Genomic DNA, 20510 nt, shown 5'->3' with positions numbered 1-20510 from the left:
CTTGGAAGCTCGCCTTTTTGGCCGATACTCTGGGTGGCTTCCTGTGAGGGGCGAACGTAGCATCTCTCACTGTGGCAGGCCTCTATTGTTCCTGTGCTTGGGAGTCATTCACAGTCCTGTCCCGGAGGGCAGAAGGCTGTCTGGTGGCCAGCATCTGTGAATGGCCAACGGACTAACAGGGCAACAGAATGCCAACTTTCTAAAAGTTGCCTTTTCTTAAAAGTGATATTAAATTGACATCAAGTTGAGTTTAATGTCTTGAATAATTTGATACCTTGAAGTATATTCTAAGGTTAGCAGGGACATAGAGGTCGGCCTGTAACTCTGTACTTACCAATAGGGCTGATAGGCTTTCCAGAGTAAAATCAACAATTTGGGGTTTGGACACAAGGCAAGACATGTCTTACTTAATAATATACAGCTCCCTGTCTTAGGGCATGTTAGGCCTTCCTCAGGCGAGACATATGTTTTACAAAGGGAAGTGTAGACTTGCAGTGCTGCAGCCAGGGTGGACAGTTTAAATTACAGCAACTGGGTACCATTGGTATCATATGCTAGGAACCTATAAGTAGTTTTTCTAATTGGGGATAACCAATTCAACATACACTTTGGAAAGTTTCAGGACTCCACATCTGGATCTCCAACTGTGTGGACAAGCTCACCCCGCTATGCAACCCCAGCTAACAGCGCCCCAGGAAAGCTGCCTGGTTCACCACCGATCTCCAAGAAACCAGGTGCACCTGCAGACATCTGGAGAAAACTGGAGAAACACCAAGACCACCGATAACCACTCCACCTACAAGGACGCCATGACCCACTGCCACAACCAAATCAGAAAAACCAAAAGGAACTTTATCCACAACAAAATCCTCGGCAACTCCACGAACAGCAAGGAACTCTTCAGTGTCATACACAACTTCACCAACCCACGCAGCGAAGCCACAGACATCACCCAGTCCCAAAACCTCTGCGACAAGCTTGGAACTTACTTCCACCTCTAGATCAGAACACTCTACGACAAGATTGTCGACCACACACAAGATGCCACAGCCGGGCCCCCACCCCCCAGATACAACAGCCAGCCCACCATCTCCAACTGAACACCAATCATGACCAAGGACACGGCCACGACCATGAAAAGCATCCACCCGTGGGCCCCCACCGACCCCTGCCCTCTGCACATCTACCACAGGACCACAGACACTATCGCACCCGAACTTCAACGGACCATCAACACCTCCTTCACAACAGGCACCTTCCCAGACAACTGGAAGCGCGCAAAAGTCAGACCCCTGCTCAAGAAGCCCACAGCCGACCCCTCTGACCTCAAGAACTATCGGCCCATTTTGCTCCTCCCCTTTACAGCCAACATGGCAGAGAAAAGCGATACCAAAGGGGATGATGGACGGAGCGTTTGAGCAAATCAAACACTCACCCCCAAGTCAACTGATCTGGGTTTAATCCATCATCATTCTTTAGCTCACTCCACCAGCCCAGTCCAGACATGGCCATATGCAAATCAGTCTGACCCTGTGCCTCATGGGAACAGTCCAGCTCGAACTGCCAAGCCATGTCTTCCCTGGACCAGAAAAAAGCATCCCTTGGACTGGTTTCGGGTTCATAGCCCTCATCAGCCAGGCTATCTTGAATCCAGTGGCAAAGTGAGCAAGGGACCAACATCTGGGCATACCCTGCCAACTTAGGGCGAAAAAAACGATTCCAAAGGGGATGATGGACGGAGCGTTTGAGCAAATCAAACACTCACCCCAAGTCAACTGATCTGGGTTTAATCCATCATCATTCTTGAGCTCACTCCACCACCCCAGTTCAGACATGGCCATATGCAAATCAGTCTGACCCTGTGCCTCATGGGAACAGTCCAGCCCGAACTGCCAAGCCATGTCTTCCCTGGACCGGAAACAAGCATCCTGAGACCGCTTTCCGGTTCATAATCCTCATCAGCCAGGTTATCTTGAATCCAGTGGCAAAGTGAGCAAGGGACCCACGTCTGGGCATACCCTGCCAACTTAGGGCGAACAAAGCGATACCAAAGGGAATGATGGACGGAGCGTTTGAGCAAATCAAACACTCACTCCCAGTCAACTGATCTGGGTTTAATCCATCATCATTCTTTAGCTTACTCCACCACCCCAGTTCAGACATGGCCATATGCAAATCAGTATGACCCTGTGCCTCATGGGAACAGTCCAGCCCGAACTGCCAAGCCATGTCTTCCCTAGACTAGAAACAAGCATCCTAGGACCGGTTTCGGGTTCATAACCCTCATCAGCCAGGCTATCTTGAATCCAGTGGCAAAGTGAGCAAGGGACCCACGTCTGGGCATACCCTGCCAATTTAGGGTGAACAAAGCGATACCAAAGGGGATGATGGACGGAGCGTTTGAGCAAATCAAACACTCAACCCCAAGTCAACTGATCTGGGTTTAATCCATCATCATTCTTTAGCTCACTCCACCAGCCCAGTCCAGACATGGCCATATGCAAATCAGTCTGACCCTGTGCCTCATGGGAACAGTCCAGCTCGAACTGCCAAGTCATGTCTTCCCTGGACCAGAAAAAAGCATCCCTTGGACTGGTTTCGGGTTCATAGCCCTCATCAGCCAGGCTATCTTGAATCCAGTGGCAAAGTGAGCAAGGGATCAACATCTGGGCATACCCTGCCAACTTAGGGCGAACAAAGCGATTCCAAAGGGGATGATGGACGGAGCGTTTGAGCAAATCAAACACTCACCCCAAGTCAACTGATCTGGGTTTAATCCATCATCATTCTTGAGCTCACTCCACCACCCCAGTTCAGACATGGCCATATGCAAATCAGTCTGACCCTGTGCCTCATGGGAACAGTCCAGCCCGAACTGCCAAGCCATGTCTTCCCTGGACCGGAAACAAGCATCCTGAGACCGGTTTCCGGTTCATAATCCTCATCAGCCAGGCTATCTTGAATCCAGTGGCAAAGTGAGCAAGGGACCCACGTCTGGGCATACCCTGCCAACTTAGGGCGAACAAAGCGATACCAAAGGAAATGATGGACGGAGCGTTTGAGCAAATCAAACACTCACTCCCAGTCAACTGATCTGGGTTTAATCCATCATCATTCTTTAGCTTACTCCACCACCCCAGTTCAGACATGGCCATATGCAAATCAGTCTGACCCTGTGCCTCATGGGAACAGTCCAGCCCGAACTGCCAAGCCATGTCTTCCCTAGACTAGAAACAAGCATCCTAGGACCGGTTTCGGGTTCATAACCCTCATCAGCCAGGCTATCTTGAATCCAGTGGCAAAGTGAGCAAGGGATCCAAGTCTGGGCATACCCTGCCAAATTAGGGCAAACAAAGCGATACCAAAGGGGATGATGGACGGAGCGTTTGAGCAAATCAAACACTCACCCCCAGTCAACTGATCTGGGTTTAATCCATCATCATTCTTTAGCTCACTCCACCACCCCAGTTCAGACATGGCCATATGCAAATCAGTCTGACCCTGTGACTCATGGGAACAGTCCAGCCCGAACTGCCAAGCCATGTCTTCCCTGGACCGGAAACAAGCATCCTAGGACCGGTTTCGGGTTCATAACCCTCATCAGCCAGGCTATCTTGAATCCAGTGGCAAATTGAGCAAGGGACCCACGTCTGGGCATACCCTGCCAACTTGGGGCGAACAAAGCGATACCAAAGGGGATGATGGATGGATCGTTTGAGCAAATCAAACACTCACCCCCAGTCAACTGATCTGGGTTTAATCCATCATCATTCTTAAGCTCACTCCACCACCCCAGTTCAGACATGGCCCGAAACAGGTCCTAGGATGCTTGTTTCCAGTCCAGGGAGGACCTGGCTTGGCAGTTCTGGCTGGACTGTTCCCATGGGGACAGGTTCAAGACTAATTTGCATATGGCTGGGTCCAAACTGGAATGGCATGGTGAGCAAAAAAACGATGGATTTAGGCCCAGGTCTCTGTACTGGGGTGAATGTATGACATTGTTCTGCATTCTGTCCATCAACAGTTCTTTTTGCAAGGTGGCAGAGAAAGCAGTCAACATGGAATTGACACGATTCATCGAAGAGAACGCCATCCTCGACACTTCCCAATCCAGATTCTGAAGCAACCACAGCACCAAGACCGCCCTACTTGCCGCCACAGATGACATCCGCGCCCTTCTGTACCAAGGCCACTCCGCAGCCCTCATCACCCTCGTCTATCTGCAGCCTTCGACACCGTCTCTCACCGCACACTAGCTGACAGACTACACAACGCCGGCATTCAAGGAACCGCCCTGGACTGGATTTGATCGTTCCTCACCGGAAGAAGCCAAAGAATCACACAACCACCCTTCCCCTCCGCCCCCACGGAAATCACCAGCGGAGTCCCACAGGGGTCATCACTGAACCCGACCCTCTTCAACATCTACATGGCCCCCCTGGCAGCCATCGTCCGTCAGCATGACCTCAACATCGTATCCTACACTGACGACACCCAGCTCATCCTCTCCCTTGCCAAGGACTCCACCACCGCGAAACTCAACTTCCAGAGAGGAATGCAAGACGTCGCAGTCTGGATGACCAACAGCTGCCTAAAACTCAACGGCGAAAAGACAGAAGTCCTCGGCCTTCAGTATAGGACAACACCTGGTGGCCCACCTCCCTCAGAAGCCCACCTACCCCCTCAGACCATGTCAAAAACCGCACCATCATACTCGATTCGTCACTCACCATGAACCGAAAGGTAAACGCCATCACCTCCAGCTGCTTCAACACCCTCCGCATCCTTAGAAAGACCTTCAAATGGATCCCCCTGAGTCAAGAAAGACAGTCACACACGCACTCATCACTAGCAAACTGGACTATGGAAACGCTCTCTACGCAGGCATCAACAAGTCCCTCCGCCGCAAGCTCCAGACGATACAGAACATTGTGGCGAGACTCATCCTCGGCATCCCCCGGCACAAACACACCAACCAACACCTGCGGAAACTCCACTGGCTCCCCGTGGAGAAGAGAGTCACTTTCAAGATCCTCACCAACGCCTACAAATGCCTTCACAACAAATGACCCAAATACCTCAACGAGAGAATATACTTCCACGTACCCAAAAGAAACCTCAGATCTGCCGAACTCGCACTAGCTGAAACCCGGCGCATCCACGGAGCCAGAGCAGGCAGAAGATCATTCTCCCACATTGCAGCCAAAACCTGTAACGAGCTACCAACAGACATCAGGCGTGCCCCCTCGCTAAACACCTTCAGGAAGGCCCTCAAGACATAGCTCTTCGGCTGAATCAGATTTGCGTACCCTCCTCCCCCTCAGCGCCTTGAGACCCTCACAGGTGAGTAGCACGTTTACAATTCCCTGATTGATTGATTGAAAGTTTTAAAACACTTTCACTGTGACTGGTTAACAGGCCCCAGCCCACTCTTAGTCGAAAAAACAGCAGCATCAATCAAAAACTTTGAGAGTGATCATGCACAAAGTGACATCTCCTTACAAATCCTATATCTCATTCTTTATTACTGAACCATCTGAGACACCATTAACTATGGTGTGGCCTAATTTCTTAATTTGTCTGAACTGGTTCTGCAACATACGATTCGTTTCTGACCTGGGATATTAAATATGTCACCAGACAGGTTTCCGCTCCCATCGCTTTATTTTTCTATAGACATTGTCTCTACAGTTCTTGGGATGTGTATGGGATGGGACACTCTTGATCCGAGTGCATTCCCTTTTGGTCCCTTTGGCAGGATACACAAGTCTAGGTTTGAGGATGGGCCATCTTGGCATGGCATCTTAGCTCAACTATACCATGTAACCAAAGAATCCGTCAGTGACTAAGCAAGAGTAAAGCTTTGCTGAAATTCTAGCCTAAAGGAGGTTGGTATTTGTGGAGGTGAATTTACTTGTCTTATCAAATCATGGTTTTGCTCTACAGTAGTTATAATATTGTGCAGCATTTCTCAGTGAACGTGAGCAGGTACAAGCTCTGCCAACAGTCGGGGGTGTTCACTTTAACTAGTATGCTATGAGTGGTGATGAGTCATGGAATGGATAGAGTGGCGGTTTTTAAACAGCTTCTGAAAATGTTGCTTTCGTGTATGTTTCTTTTGTTGTACATTTCTTTCAAACCAACTGATTCTCCCTGGGGTTGTTCATTGCCCTGTTGGTGGAATTAGTTGGCATAGAGATAAGTGGCTCTTTGAAATGCCGTGTGTCCGTTCGGTTTGTGAAGTTTGGGAGGTTGCAGTGACAATTCTAACAATGTTTTGCAGGGTGAAAAGGGTGTGACTTGTTCATTCATTTTGCATTTCTTGGAAAGATTTGAAAACGTTGCTGTTTTGACGTCGCCTAGTGTGTGTTTGTTTCTGTTTATTTTAATTGAGCAAGTTAAATTTAGATGTTTGCTAATGTTCGAGCCCAGCTCTAAAATTGTCTTATGATACACTACAATGTTCCCCATAAAATACGGATTCACCATTATTTGTTTTGCCAGTATTACTTGTATATATATGTTCGTTGGCAGGGAAGACGAGCCTTTTCTTTCACCGGATATTTCCCTGGTGGGCTGGAATCCTTGCAGGCCGATTTTTAAAGCTGAGGGCCGCTCCTTGTGCCTCCGTAACTTTCCCCTGTTCCCAAGGAAGAATTCGCAGTAGGCACAGGGTCTGACTGGCCTATTGGGCAATCGGGCAGCGCCCAATGGGGAGGTCTGACAGATTAGTGTGTGGGCCTGTTTTATGGTCTGCTGGGCCGGTTTTTGTGGTTGATTTCCCAGAAATTAAAAAAAACAGGGAGGGAGGGGGGGGGGGGGGGCAGAGACGATTACCGTCCCGGATCATATTACATTGGTTGCAGGACGAGTCGAGTAGATTGGGTCCCACTCTCACCCTTGAGATTTTGATCCACAATCTGGGATCAGGTATCTAAGCCAAGTAAAGGAAAACTGTGTTGAAGCAGAGTGTGCTTAGTGAGAAGCTGAAATATGGCCTCTTTCTCCAATATCTAAGTCAAGAGTCCCAGCAACCTTCATGCAGATTCTTTGAGTGCTTGTTTACTAGGAAAAGGGGACCAATCTACAATTGTACCCCACACAGGATGCTGTTTTCAAGATCCCTTAACCTCTCCTTACTTCCCCTGCCCAGCTTTTTTCACTGCCTTTGATCTCATCCCGAAAATGCAGAAAGAACTGCTGATGGACAGAATGATGAACAAGGTCAAACATTCACCCCAGTACAGAGATCTGGGCCTAAATCCCTAGTTTTTTTGGCCCCATGCCTTTCCACTTTAAACCCAGCCATATGCAAATCAGACTTGACCCCGCTCCCCATGAGAACAGTCCAGCCTGAACTGCCAGGCCAGGTCCTCCCTGGTATGGAAACATGCATCCTTAGACTGGTTTCGGAGTTCTACCCCTAATCAGACCGGCTAGCTTGACTCCAGTGCCAAGGAGAGCACGGGACCCATGTCTGACTTTTTTGGTTGCCCGTCTCACCAAGCATTTAATTTTCTGACAGGCTGAATCAAACCAACCCAATTTAACATGACAAATTGCCTGTGAACTACCATTTCTGATGTTTATAGATATGCAGTCCAACACACTGATCAAGATCTCCTTAAACCATAACAGTCTGTTCTCATGACTCACAGGGGAAACCATAGTGTTTCCTGTTAATTGGTGTGGTGCTAAAAACTGAAGGTGGGCAGGGACAAGATGAGTTGTGAGCCTCCGTGGGTAGGATGCCCTATAGAGGAGTGCCTTCTTCACTGGCTCGTAAAGACAAAGAGCAGCCAATTTGACCTAATGGTCACTACCCTCCTAATTTGCCACTTTAAAGTCTGAAAAGAGTCCAAACTGGCAGGCAGGAGTAAACATACAGTCAATCGGGCCACCAAAAGGCCCTGCTGAAAGGTTGCGGTTGCTGGCATATCATTTTTAAATCAACCAGTCAAGCAGAGCAAACATTGTTCACCAGCCAGAACCTCGGCCTCCTGCTTGATAGAGCCAGAAGGAAAAAAGTCTGGGGGAATATTGTAAAAGTTCAGACCATCTTCCATCTATATGTCCACCTGGCCAGGGTATAGACGAGAATTTAAATCCCCAGGCATTACAATGATTGTTTCTGGGACTTTTCCTATATCCTGAAAAAATTGATCAAAAGATTCCAGCCAGACTTTCAGTCTCAGTACTCTTCCCTATGGAAATATACATTTTTTAGAAGAGAACACCTGAAAAACATTGTTGTTCAAACCAGGTTCATCCACAGAATGCTGCAAAAGACTAAACACATTAATAACCTGCAGAGGCTTTTTAACCACCTTGGGAGACAATGAAGTTCAGACCCCTGATGAAGCTCCACTCTTCCCTCTTCTCAAGCCTTTAATATTCAATGGTCTATTGTTTTATCCTCTCTCAACTAGGGCTCCAGAAGAAACGCCACATGATAGGGTTTTGTTCTTTTTTCCAGTTCACCGCTCTTCCTGAGACGCAAAAACCCATGTATATTCCAACTCAGGATTCTCAGATTAGGAGATGAGTCCTCGCTACATGGCCCTTTTGGTCAATCTCCCCCCCCCCAAGTATCGGGGAGCTGCAATGGGGGTAACATCTATTACTCTGCTTCCAGTCTGGGACCTCGCTCTACTCTGTCAGTCTGTTGTTTACAAGTACCACCCTCAGATTTTTAGGGGGTCGGTTTATCTTATAACGTCCTCCTGTCCATTGGCCAGAGCCTTTTATAGGGATAAGGTGTTATCTGCCCCCACTGGCTAGCAGCTAGCCCATCATGCATAGATAAAAAAGAGGAGTGAAATTTGAGAAAGATGGTTTAGAATTCCCTCTCGAGGGACAGCTGGCTTGTAAACTTTACTTGGCTAGTTCAACTTCTGCCTTCATCACAAAATGGGCGATGAAAGGTGAAATAAATGACACTTTTGATAATTCCCTTCCTTGCTTCTCGCTCTGGAACCCCACAGAGACTAAGTCGTCCGTGGATATCCTGGAGAGCAAGGGAATTTGATGAAGTATGTTAAGAATTTTTGAGCGGCTCAAGGGGCAACATTTTCTAGCTTTTCCCCTCCAAATGAATTACATCCAGCAGCAATACAGAAGGGCCAGGTTCAGACTTAGATAGGTCTCTTACCAAGTGAGAGTTTCTTTATTATTTATTTATTTTATTTTAAAAGTTTCATATAGCGCTAGCTTGACCTGCAGGTATCAGAGTGCTTTACATACATACTGTAAAGAAAAAAACAGACGGAAATTGCATTACATAGTAGGCAGGCAGTAAGGAAGCAAATCAGGGATAAAACAAATACAGCATGGAAGATAAGGTGGTTAACACAGTCCGGTCACCAACTATCCTTTAATGTCTAGAGAGATGAGTAAACTTGGATATGGAAGTCTAGGTTAGTTGACGTTGGTCAGGAAAGTATTTGTTAAGGAGATGGATTTTGAGGTCCCTTTTGAAACAGGAGAGGGAGGGGTTGCATCTGAGGACTCTAGGGAGAGCGTTCCACATCCTGGGAGCGTTGCCAGAGAACGATCGGTATTGTGTGGTTTTCTTTTTCAGTTTCGGAGGAATAAGAAGGAGTGACCTTACCAGTTTGTTGTTCAGGTAGTTAGGGGCCGGAGAGTGAAAGGTTTTGTGTGTGATGCAGGCCAGTTTGTAAATACACCTCACTTCCATGGGAAGCCAGTTGAGGGAGTTGAGAGCTGGAGTGATGTGTTCAAATCTTTTTACTCCAGATGCGAGTCGAGCGGCCATGTTCAACACTGCCCTAAGAGGGGCTAGGTGAGCTTTTGGAGTCCCTGTTAGGATGGCGTTCCCGTAGTCGATTTTAGAGAGAACTAGGGATTGGACTACTGTCTTGAGGTCATCATGGGGAAGAAAAGGTTTCAATTTCTTAAGGTGTTTTAGAGAAAAAAGAGCACTTTTTGCAGAGTTTTTGATGTGGGCCTCCATAGATAAGTTCTTGTCAAGGGTGATGCCTAGAGACTTAACTGAGTCGGATAGGATGATGGGGCAGTTTAGGGCGACCAGACTCTTGAGCCACTCTTGGATTGGACGATGGTTGCTTTTTAGAGAGAATAGGATTAGTTCTGTTTTATCAGGGTTGAGGTTTAAGTGGTTAGCGTTGAACCACGTTTGGATCTCGGTTAGAGTGGCATTGAGGTGTTGGATGTCGCTGGGAGACTTGATTTTGAAATAGATTTGGGTGTCATCAGCATAAAGGTGGTAATTCACTCCAGCTTTTGTCAAGATGATTGTGAGGGGCTCCATAAAAAGATTGAAGAGGGCCAGGGAGAGGATCAAGCCTTGCGGGACCCCAAGTGTGACTTTTGTTGGCTTCGAGAGACAGGATTTGATTTTAATTTGTTGCGAGGAAGGAGGTGAACCATTTTAGTACTGTGCCATTGATGCCGGAGCGCTTCGACAAGGTCCCCAGAAGCGCTGGATGATTTACTGTTCCAAATGCCGCAGATAGGTCAATAAGGATGAGTAGGTAGGCATCACCTTCATCTAAAGCCTTGTGAATATCATCAGAGACGTTGAGCATAGCTGTTTCCGTGCTACAGCCTTTCCTGAATCCTGATTGAACGGTATCGAGGAGGTTGAACTCATCAATGGTTTTGTTGAGTTGGTGGAGAACGCATTTCTACAATGTTTTTGCAAGGAATGGGAGGTTGGAGATAGGTCTGAGGTTGTTGAGATCATTAGGGTCGGCCCCTGGTTTTTTGAGAATGGGTGTGATTTGTCCAAGTTGAAGGGAGTCTGGGACACAGCCTGAGGTGAGAGAGGCGTTGATGATTTTTGTCCAGAAAGGGGAAATGGTGTGGTTGAGTTCTTTTATGATTGTGGATGGAATGGGGTCCATAGTGTGGGAGGAAGGTTTTAGGTTAGAAATTATACTGAAGACCTCATTTTCCGACATTAGCTCAAAGTCGGACCAATGTGCATTGTTTTTTAGCTGGAGGCAGGCCTGATTGTCTTTGTTAAGAACTCTTTCTGAATGATCAGGGGTGGTTAGAGTGGGGCAGGTTAAGAGGGAAGGAGGGTTAGAGGTTTGGATGAAGGATTGATCAATTTTTTAGACTTTATTAGTGAAGAAGGTGGCAATTTCTTCACAACGCTCATTGGTGGCTTTGATTTCTTGAGAGGGAGTGCAGTTTGTTTGGCTTTTGACAATGTTGAAGAGTTCTCTTGGTCTGTTTTATGCCAGATCTAGTTGGCTGCAGAAGAAAGACACATTTTCACAGAAAATTTGTTTTTTGTATGCTTGCCGAGCAGATCTAAGTTGCGCTAGGTGTAAGGTCGAGGGGTTTAGTCTCCAAGACCTTTCCGTTTGTCTGAGTTGACGCCTTTCCTCATTCAGATCCACGTTAAACCAGGGTTTAGATTTGGTATGCCTCAATTGTTTGAGTTTCAGAGGAGCTACTTGGTCTAGAACCTCTGTAATTTTTGAGTTAAAGTGTGTAGTGAGGTCATCGGCCATCAATGATGAGGGTTGGAGTTGAAGATGGGCATGAATCCTGGATTCAACTTTGGATAAAGGGACTTCTTTAATATTTCTGGTCCAGTGTTTAGGTTTGTCATCACGAATAGGTTGGTGGAAGACAAGGGCATCAATCTTGAACAGAATGAGGTGGTGGTCGGACCAGTTAATGGGAGAAATCTCTCTCAGAGAGACCAGATCATTGTTGGTAATGATCTCATCCAGTGTTGCACCTTTGATGTGAGTTGGTTTATTGCAGAGTTGTTTGAGGTTATATATTTCAAGTAGGTTGGATAGGTTCTGGGCAGTGGATTCTTCTGGGTCGTTCCAGTGGATATTGAGGTCGCCCAGGAACACGTCTTTAGTGTCTGTCATGGAGACCCGTGATATTAGGTCTGTTAATTCTTCGGGGGAAAGGGTACGCTCTCCAGGAGGATGGTAGATGGTGTGGAATTTGATGGGTGAGGTGCCCTTGGCAGTGAGTTTGACACCCAGGTATTCAAACGATAGGTATTCTGCAGGTTTAAGTTTGGTAATCTGTATTCCTGCTGTGTGAATGATGGCTAGTCCTCCCCCAGTTTTGATTGGTCTGTCTTGTCTGATGATGGTGTACCCTGGAGGGGTGGAAATGTCAAGAATGGGAGTGGAGTGGACATTGAGCCAGGATTCAGTGAGGAAAGCGATGTCAATTTCTTCAGCGAGTAGAGCTTCAGCAATGTCTGTGGCGTGTTGTACTGCTGATCTGCAGTTGAGGAGCATGCAAGAGAGAGGACGGGGAGCCTCGATGATGGGGGGAGTAAGGTGGATAGAGGAGTATTGAGCAGGAGGTCTAGGCGAGTGGACATTTTTAGGGATTCTGTTAGTGCCGATAATAACAGGGATGGGGAAAGGGGCTGACTTCTGGCTCAAAGCGAGGTAAGAGTCGTTGATCTCATCAGGTTTCGGTATCGAAAAGGGTTGGAGATCCCGGTTGGGTCGAAGTGCCTGATTCGCTGACGGACTGGAGGGACGAGGGGTGCACTGTGGGGCCAAGGGAGCAGTTTTGAGTGGGAGGAAATCTACCCGGGGAGAGGGAGCACAATGGCTTGGTCCTGTTGAGAAGATCTTGTTGTAAGTATAGGAAATCAGCAGAAAGGGAGTTAATTTTCAGCTCCATTCTGTTCAGTTGCTGTGCTAGTGAGCTGAAAAAGTTTAAGGTTTTAGGCAGGGGCCGAGAATGACTTGGGTCTTTTGAGGGAGAGTGAACAGGGGTCGGGGATTGGAAGGAATCAGTGGGATTAGGAGAAGGGAGTGGTTGGACGCGGGGAGCCGGATTAGTAATGCTCCCATTCAAGGAGTTCAAAGGAGGAGTAGAAGGTCTACTGTCCAAGTGAGGAGGGAGAGAAATTCTAGGTAAGAAGTCAGAGTTCCGGGGAATGTCAATGAGATTAGCGGTGGAGGCAGGTTGTGTATGTGGGTGTGCGATGGCAGAGGGGGAGCGTGTAGTGATAATAGGGGGGAACGTGTTTGTTGGATTGGTGACGACGTTGGACATGGGGATGTCACGGGGGTTGTCAGTGAGGTAAGCGGTGGAGACCAGATGTGTCTGTGGATGTGGGACATCGGAGGGGGAGTGTGCAGTGGTAGTAGGGGGGAGAGTGACCACTGGATTGGCGATGACGTTGGACATGGGGGAAAAGGGTCTGTGTTGGAGGAAGAGGTAGTTTGTGAGGGAGGGTTCAGATTATCAGGGGTCGAGCGGAGAGTGCCTGTGGGGATTTCGGTTGCGGGAGGGCAGAGGTTAGAGTCCGAGCTGTCAAGATCTAGATCGGTCTTGTGGTGTTTGTTAATTGTGAGTTTGTTGTTCCTGGTGTGCTCAGTAGATGTAATAATTGTGGGTGTTTGGCGGAGGAGAGTAATGATAGGGGTAGTGTGATTATAGTGAGTGATGGTGGATGTCCATGAGTTGAAGAGAGGTTCTTCAGGGCAGGGAGATTGGATCAGTTCCACGTTATTATTAAGGGTGATGGTGGGTTGGGGAGATGTGGTTTGATGGCTCAGTTGAGTTAACGAGGAAAAAAGTGTGGGGAAGTGGCGGTCAAAAGTGGTGAGTTGCGGGTTGGTGGCCTGTATGAGAATGGTTCCAGTTCTGTAGATTGAGATGGTGTTTCCCCTTTGAAGGTCGGGGAGATGGTAGTGGAGATTTTTTCACCATAGGTAATGATTACTGACTTGGAGACTTTAAGGTGAAGAGAGAAGGTGGTTTTCCATTTAGCCGGGCGATTTGTGTAGAAAATGAAGTTAGTTTTCGTGTTGCCGTTGGTCGCTGTGTGGTAGTTATCTACAATGAGTGTTTCGGGGTGTTGTTTTAGAGTACTATGCTTGAAGTTCTTTTTTGCATTACTGGTCATTTTGTCTGGGTAGTTAATGGACCAGGAGTTGTGTCCGTAGCGCACAAGATTCGAGTTCCGGGTGGGGTAAGGTGGGCGCATGGTTGAACGGTAGAAAATCCGAGATACAATCAGGACTCAGGCCGAAGAAGAAATGCAGAGGCACAGTCCAGAATCAAGTATAAGGCAGGGTGGTAGTTATCATACAGTTATATGCAGTATATACACTAAACTCTAAAGTGCCATATTAACTGCAGTGTAAAACATTTATAGCAGTGTATCTCCTAAACTCACAAGAGGTCAGGGCCCCACCAACCATATTTTTACAGTAATCATTATTTGGCCCAGTCCAGGGGGACAACCAGGTATATTGCAAATTATAAGATTAGGTCAGTTACATCAGATCAGTTTGGAGTCATTTCAACATGTCTGCCTCTTTGTAGGTAGCTAACCATGGAAGTCCTTTTTTTATTTCCAGTTCCCAGGCTGTTTTACCCTCTTTCTATTTCTTTAGCCTGAGCTAGCTAAGCTCTCGCCGATTTTGATTCCAATGCAGCTCAAGAGAAAAATGAGTTCTCAGTCAGATAGGTTACACAGCATGGGTTGAATGTTCAGATATCAGCATGGGGGTCCGACGTATGGGATTTGAGGCCAAACAAGGATTTCAGCTCACTTGAGCAATCCACAGCCTCGGAGCTCCCTACTGGAGCTCCTCACCGTCCAGCGGCCATCATTGATTATCAAAGCCCTTCAAAGTCACTGGACGCTGGCTGTACTGGCGTGCCCCCCTTTCCTCAATAGTGCAGGCTGCTCATGAAGTGCTGCCCTTCCTCTGAAGGAATATAGTTCTGGTCTTGGGGCCCCCTCTGTGCGCTGTCAGAGATTATCGCTCGTATGGGGATACTGCACCCAGCTTCCTCTGTACCACTCTTCATGTGTTGAGGGACCTGCTGAGGCGGGGGCACCTGGATCGAAGCTGCTTCCTAAGAGACACACTTGCCATGAGGCTGGCCACAATTTTAAGGTCAGGCAAGGCCAGGCCCTCGTGCCCTTACCTCAGATTCAGCACTCTTCACACATCAGGGCTCTCAGGACTCTGCCCGCACCCTTGAAGGCCGAACTGGAGCATGCAGTGCACTGCACCTCTACAGCGGGTCTCTTCCGCGGGCTCTCCCAGTCCCCAGAGGAGCTGCTGAACTGTCAACTCGGTCATCCGCGGTGCGTGCCTCTCTCACTCCAGAATCGCTGCATCAGCCCGTCTGATAGCATGGGGCCCGCAGTCAACGCCAACATTCCCCTAAAGTCTAGGGTTGGCCACCAGTATTTGGCGTACGCACTTGTGGCGGCCATCTTAAGGCCAGGCGCTCCTCGCATTGCTATGTTATCCGAATGGGGGCGCACTCTGCACTGACCTCAGGTATCGGTCCACAAACGATCCTCTGCAGGGTGATCCAAAACAAACAGGCGTTCAGCTGCGGATGTGCTGGGATGGAGCGACCTTGGAGCCCCGAGTCCGCCATGTTAAAGTCAGGCAATGGCAACCGAGGGCTCCCCACCTTCTTGCTGCATTCTCAGGCGACCCCCATATCCTCCAGGCATCTCCCGTGGATATTCCACGCTTGTGATGCGAGACAGGGGCCCGCCTGCCTCAGAAGTATCAGCAGCTCCTCCACTGCATCGGGTCTCCTCTTGACGCTTCCCCAGGGTTGCACCAGCCGGTGGTGGAGGTAGTTGCGGATGCACGCTGGGTTTCTTCTTCCTCGTTACGACGGGCGGGGGTACCGGTGATCGCACCGCATGGTAGGTCCCGTGGCGTGGTCCTTTTCCCCGGAATTAGGCTTCAGGTCAGGCATCGCGGCTGCTCCCGACTGGGTGCAGTCGCATCGGCCATCTTGGCCCCCTCTCCTATTCTCCTATTCTTTTTAGTACCAGGTGGGGAGGACTCCCTTCCCCGGTGGCGTACAGGAAAAAGTTTGCGCCTAATGGCACAACCTTTTGAATGCCGAGGGTTCATGAATGGCTGGCCTCTGACATGAGATTTTGCTATAGGCCTGGGTGCGATTGAGTAAGGCAGCAAAGGTGCCACGAGGCGGAGGGGGAGACCTAGGGTGCTGTCCTAACATGGGAATCCTGTGGTGAAGAGTTACTACACTTGTCTTAATTCTTGGACACTTTCCTTCACTCACATTTGGTTCACAATGTCTTGCTGTTCTTTTCAATTCTCTAAACCTCTGGGAGGTATAGTAACTAGAGGAGAACTTGAGGGGACCAAAGAGGTATTGCCTTTTCCAAACTGACATGAGGCATTTTGAGATAAAACTGAGGCCTTCAGGTTTAGCAAAGCCCCTTTCCCTTCCAATGTGCTTGACCTTTGTCCTAAAGTACCTCCGGGAAGAGGTGCCTTGGTTCCCATTCCCTCACATGCTAATATCAAACCATTTTTGGAACTATGAAGTTCAGACAGAATTTCTTTCAAATACTTTGATTGGTCCACCTGATTCAAGTCTATGGCCACAGGATGCCATGTAAAGTCTTTTGCAGAAGCAGCATTACATCCAACAAGGACGAAGAGCTGGGCAACAGAATGTTGATAGACTCTCTGAGAGAGTCTTGAATTGGATTGGGCACCCCGAGAAGGGAGTCCTTCTGAATAATAACCCACTTGTATCCCAGGAGGCTGTGCTGGCCTCAGAACCTTCAACCGTCAATGGGGTTAGAGATATATTAAGACAGAGTGAGGACAAAAGACTTGGGCCCTTACCCAGGGTGGGCTGCAAGGAGTCCACCAAGATGTTGTCTGGCTGGACAGGATTATCTGCGGGTGTCAACACATCTCTACCTGAACATTGGACACTGAAAATTCCACTGCCCGCACTTGATGGAGAAAGCGAGCTGATATTAAAATGTTTAGAGACAATGTTTCTCATTGATTTGGTTAGGGGTGAGCGGGTAACATTGGTAACATTCCTATTTGATATGGAACTTGAGTCAATCTGGTTGTTTGCCTTTTTTCCCCTGCCTTTCTCCCTTTGCACAGACTCCCATCCTCTTTTCCTTTTGAGGCACCAGGAAGGTCTCGCTTATGGTGGAGAACGGGTAGGAGAACACGAGAGGCAGCATTCATAATAGACAGTGGGTAGACAATTATAATCAAATGAGGAAATGAAATAAAAATAGAAAGGTAATGAAGGGAAAAAGAAAAACTGCTTACCTCCTCCATTAGTGCCGCACCAGAATTTCACTGCTGCCGCCACCACCACTATACCACACATTGCTCTGCATCGTACTTCTTCAAAGTCGTAATTGTTTGTAAGGCCAGGTAAAAAACAAAGTGGTTTCCTTCCAGGAGTCTTCCAGGCAGTATATATGTAAAGGCAACCTGTGAACGCATGAAAGCAGCTGCACGGCTTTCAGGAGCTGGACTTCGCGTGTGATCCTAGGCACCAGCTCAGGACTAGTGGACTGCCCTCACACCCTGCTGCACATCTAAACCCTTCAGCTCCCCAGTTGGCTACAACACAGTGGAGGAGGGGTGCCAACCGGCCAAGAGTTTGGATCCTACGACCCCTCTTGCTGCATGCCTGTGTTCCTGGAAAATGCCTTCTTTGTCTCTGCTGGCTCAGGGGAGAGGGGTTTTGCCCCATGAGGAATTTGCCCGTCTCCCTCAGTGTTGGCGGGCTGGCGTTCCGGCATCCCAAGGCAGAGCTGGTGTGAAGTACTGCGAGGCAGAATGCAAGCTTGCATCCAAGTCAGTGTCAGATATGGCGGACGTGTGTGGGCAGGCATGAGCACAGCAGGGCAGGGCGATGAAGAGGAGAAGGAGACCAGCCGAAGAAGGAGAACCACCACTGCTAGCACAACAGGCAACGTCTGCCTTTTTTAATTAGAGATATTGTGAAAGAGTGAGAAATCTTATGAGATTTGGAATATTAACAATTATGCTTCTCTGTTGTACATCAGTCAGAGTTTCCCACCTACATAGAAACCAATGGCCCTTGAGACACATCACCATTTTCTCCCCGGCTTTGTGTCACCTTGCACCCACTGCTGTACAGTGCAATGCATGACAATTGATCTATTGGCATGTTTATGGAGATGAGTACATGTTTGCAGGTTTGAGCGTGTTTGTGGGTTCTGAATTTAATGCGTGTCTATATGCTGTGAGCTTCTGTAAAAATTCACTTTACAAAAGACAAAAGTATTGATTTTATTAATGATTGGTCTTTTTACTGTTTGCCCCATTTAAACCAGAAAGGAAATTATGCTGGAATCAATAGACAATTGCTGTTTCTGGTCTTTGTGAACTTACTCCGATGTGTTTTAGAACTGACAGCATGGATTGTTATGCTAAGAATGCTTATGTAAATTACACACAGTCACTTGCCTGCCACCTAGGATGCTACTTGTGCTGTGACATTGCAGTTTTTTGTCACTGACCAGCTCATCATGGACCTTATTATAGTGAGGTGTAGGGACAAGAAAATTCAACAAAAAATGGTTGAAATGTAAGAACACATGGCAGTAGAAATAGGAAACAGTATACAAAGTTCCCAAGTCTAATCAGAGAAAGTAACCTGAGGAGGATAGGATAATATTTGGGCAATGCAAGATACGCATAACACCATGACCAAGAAAACTGAACAACTGAGGAAGGTAAGCAACAGCCAATAAGCAAGGACTGCTAAGTGGTGGAAACCCACAAGGAAGGAACATAAGAGAGATGTGCATGTGTTATTTTGGGGGTTCATTAAGACAGATGACAAAAGCAAAATTCTGCGTGGTTTAGAGCAAAGAGTCTGGGATTTGCATATTTATGGCTTTGTTTGCCAGAATATGTTTAGCTGGCAATAAGGAAAACCAAAGTTAGTGTCCTACACGATGAAGATGGGATAGTTGAAAGCATAGTCTTTTTCTAGTGATTGCCATGGCTATAGTTACCCATGACACAATGAGGGGAAAGGAAGTTGGCAGGGATTCTATTATTTAAATAAATGGCATTATTATCAAATATTATCAATTGTTTGACTCAGGAGCTCATAATATCATTACTTAAGAAAGAACACTTGAGTGGCCGAGGAGAGATAAGATGCTTAATGTGGTGCACGGTGGTCTAAAGATTGAGTTGAATTGTTATTTTAAAAACACTATTGGGATTTCAAGGTAAAAGCATAACATGAAAAATTGTACATAGCCACCAAGGGGCAAGATATTCTTGGATGGTATCATTAAAGTCTCCAGGATATGGTATTGAGACCATGGAGGGAGGTTTATATTTCTGGTGAAAATGAAGAAGCATCCAAAGAGGTGTAGACCATGTGTGTGGGCAATGAATATACTGAAAGAGAAAAAGAAATACTGCCAAAATGAAAAAAGTAAAAGAGTAATTTGTGATTAATTTGAGAGGTTTAGGGATGTTAGGCATAGGCATGAGGTTATATTAAAAGATTAAATGCAGTAAAACAAAAGCAAGGGAGTGCCATTGTTAGAGGTGATCTCTCAAAGCTGATCAATAAAATGTGCAATGAAGATATCATAGAAGCCAAATAGTCGTTATACCCCATATTTGTGGGTTAAAATAAAATGACAAATTGCATGTGTACAATGTTTTGTGCCACTTTCAAAAACCCATTATGGGTGGATTGCAATTCCCTGCCCAAAACAGATAACTTGTTGCCAATGGTACAATGCTATCATTAACAGAGCAGATCTTTTAACAGTTCAGGATGATATTTTGATTTTAATGAAGACAAGTCTTATAAAAAAACAAAGAGAGCCCGTCTGTCATTCATGGACTTGACTTCCACTTCTGGTTTGGAAAACAGAATGTTTTCTTTAGATAACCCTCACCCACTAGGGTTTCCTCTTGGTAGCATGCTTCATCATTGGGTCCTTCCCGTTCCGCTGCGGAATGGAGCATGCTCTGACCTACGTGTTACGTGGGAGCACTTTTGGGTGTTTTCTAATAGGTGAATAAAACTGTTAGATATCTCACCTTCCAAAGAAAAGGAGAAAAGACCTATCGGCATCACAACTTACAGTGTAGTGTGAAACCAAGTACGCAAAATCATTAACAAACACTGGCGCACATTGAACAGTTGTGTTTTATAGTTGAAACAAACAAATCAGAAATCCCAACTATTCAAAAAAGAGTAGCGGTGGGTGGTCAGATTTAAGACACATATTCATGGCCTCAACAAGAATATATCCTGGGGTCAATTTACAAGCTAAAGGAGAGATTACATTATGCCTTATATTTCACCCGACAGGAAGACCGACCACTCTAGTCTGACTATGAAAGGTCCTTACCTGTGACTCACAATCAATGCTTTACCATATCTCTGGAGTTCACTCCAGTATTTTTTATATATTTTTTGTGATAAAATATTTCTTTCTTTATTTTAATAATTTACCTAATGTCTCCGCTAACATGAGACCATCTCTTTTGGTCTCCAATACCCCCCATTACTTAAGGGAGACAAGGAACCAGGAAGTGGTTCTGTTTCTCAGGGGTCATTTAAAGGTTAGCCCTCTAGCCTCCAAAGCACACATACCGATAGGGACCCAGGAAGTGGTTCCATTTACCAGCGGCAATTTTTAGCGTTTTGTATCCAGTTTTTCTGAGACATCAGGATGCCAA

Source organism: Triturus cristatus, chromosome 10 (assembly GCF_964204655.1).
Source record: "Triturus cristatus chromosome 10, aTriCri1.1, whole genome shotgun sequence".
Taxonomy (NCBI): Eukaryota; Metazoa; Chordata; class Amphibia; order Caudata; family Salamandridae; genus Triturus; species Triturus cristatus.
Note: the sequence above shows the minus strand (reverse complement) of the source record.